Source organism: Penaeus vannamei, chromosome 11 (genome assembly GCF_042767895.1).
Source record: "Penaeus vannamei isolate JL-2024 chromosome 11, ASM4276789v1, whole genome shotgun sequence".
NCBI lineage: Eukaryota > Metazoa > Arthropoda > Malacostraca > Decapoda > Penaeidae > Penaeus > Penaeus vannamei.
This window is the reverse complement of record NC_091559.1, coordinates 16,632,175-16,634,674: the sequence shown is the minus strand read 5'-3', so window position 1 is coordinate 16,634,674 and position 2,500 is coordinate 16,632,175. Positions and strand designations below refer to the sequence as shown.

At 32.3% G+C, this 2,500-nt stretch overlaps 1 protein-coding gene across 1 annotated transcript in view; it reads right to left on the bottom strand.

The window, feature by feature from the left end:
- The window catches only part of LOC113822969 (short transient receptor potential channel 4-associated protein), a gene marked incomplete at its 5' end in the record, with an annotated part of 32,408 nt that overhangs the window by 2,628 nt on the left and 27,280 nt on the right, over positions 1–2,500 (bottom strand).

Here is a 2,500-nt window from a genome sequence, read left to right as displayed (position 1 = left end):
AAGAGCGCTAGGCTCCAGGAGGATGCTGTTTACATGTACAATGTACTGTTTCTACCTGGAATGACCGGCAGCACATGTTATATTACATAAAATGGAATTTTACAAAAGACAAACAAGAAAATGTTACTAATTGTCATTATCATTCACTGAGTTATGGATTGCCTATGGAATCTGTGCAAGAATAATAGTCATTTATCATCTGGAAAAAGCAAATCAAATGACAAATATATAGACTGGAAACTGGCTAAAAAGCTCAAAACCTTGTCCTCCTTTTTTTTCTGTCCAAGGAACATACAACTTTTTTAGTTTTCGTGCGATTTAAATGAAGTTTGTTGCTTTCGCTAGAGTAGCTCAACCCTGGGGCTATATAAATAGCTGATTTTTTTATTTCCTTTTTTTGGGGGTGGGAGACTGGTTGACAGAGTACTGTTTTTTGTAATTTTTTCTCAGTTTTACGTAATTATATTTTTTGATTTATTCCAAAATTTAAAAATTGGCTATTCATATGGCCTCAGGGTTCCAATGCTCTAGTGAAAGCAACAAAATGTGGTTGAATCCCACAAGAACTAAAAAAGTTATGTGTTTCTAACATTGTGTAAATAAACGATGGAGGTATGGCGTTCTAGATTTTGGACACATGCCAAAGTTTGTTATCTCTGTTATTTTTCACTAAATCTAATGATGTTATATATATATATATATATATATATATATATATATATATATATATATATATATATATATATATATATTTATATATATATACATTATATATATACATTATATATATATATTTATATATATATTTATATATATTTATATATATATATATATATATATATATATATATATATATATATATATATATACATAAAAAAGCTTAATTAATGTACTTTGCGATGCGATGATTACCATGTCAATCGGAATTACCATTCTCAATAGGGACGCTATTCTGTAAAGGTAGGTCTTGTTTTTTGTTTGTTTGTTGGATATAAAAGTAGATATTTCTATCTGAAAATTTTAACAAATGCATTGAACCATAGAGACGACAAATCTAAACCAGATAATTTTTTTTTTTTTTTTTTTTTTTACTTCAATTTTGAAGAAATAGAGAATTGTGGATGGCAATGTCAGTATAAAATCATTCTAGTTATAAAGTCCTGGCATGACTACAACATGGCAGCTCAATTTTGAGAATTTTAAAAGTATATCTATTTAAAAGTACATGGAATTCAGGACTTACCAAAATAGTTCAGGGGGGGGGGGGATGGTCACTGAGTTTTTATAATTTTCAAGGAGGGTCATATGTATGTAAACACATGCACATAAAGTTAAAAACTTAAATCATCCTCATTTAGTAGGACTACATCAACTTAAATATGTAAAGGAGTAAAATATATTAGTTGTCCCTATCAAACCATTTTCTTTGATAATTGTCTATAGTAACAGTTTTCAATGAGAAATGAGTCTATAGTTGGAGATTAGTCATTTGCACCCATTATCTTTACTAAGAAGTGCATAAATTCATGCAGACATCAAGGTGTGGTTGCATATTTGCGTATTTATGGTATGTAAGACCCATGGTAATGTCTAAACATAATATTTTTAATCGGAAACTCACAAAAAGGATGCAATAGCTGTTCCAACTCTATACAAAGACTGCACATACAAACGAGCTCAAAATTCCATTTAGTTTTTATTTCAGAGTGGGCATTACTGTGTAATGGCTTCCTCAACATGAAGTAATCGGTATCTCGCTCATATCTCCGAATTTCAAGAATCCGATTTTTAGGTACTCTTTGTATTGAAGTCTTCTTCACAGCAGAAATTACCAATTTCAAATCAAGTCAGTCGGAATTAGCATTTTCAATAGGGACCCTAGTTTCTAAAGGTATGTCTCACTGTTTCATTTGTATTTTTCCTTTTTCAGAAATAAAATAGATATTTCTGTCTGTAAAGTTTAATAAATGCATTAAATTACAGAGACAACTAATCTAAACCAGATATCACCCCCCCTCTTTTTGTTATAAATTCAATTTTGAAGAAATGGAGAACTGTGAATGGCAATATCTGTACAGTCCTGCCATAGATATGCGATGATGGTTATGTTTTTTTGAATTTTAAAAGCATATGTATGAAGTACATGGAAATAGAGACTTACCAAAGAAGCTGAATTTTCCCATGCTCCACATGGGAGAGGGGGGGGGAGAGGGAGAGGGAGAGAGAGAGAGAGAGAGAGAGAGAGAGAGAGAGACAGAGAGAGAGAGAGAGAGAGAGAGAGAGAGAGAGAGAGAGAGAGAGAGAGAGAGAGAGAGAGAGAAAGAGAGAGAGAGAGAGACTGTCACTGAGTGTTTATAATTTATAATACGCCACCCAAGAAATAACTCAAGCTTGGCTCTAACAGTCATTTAAGAATTTCCTCATTCTTGTACCTATACAGTAGGCTAGCTAACTCAATTTGACCCCCAAATTTCCACCTCCCCCCACTCGCTGAGGGGAC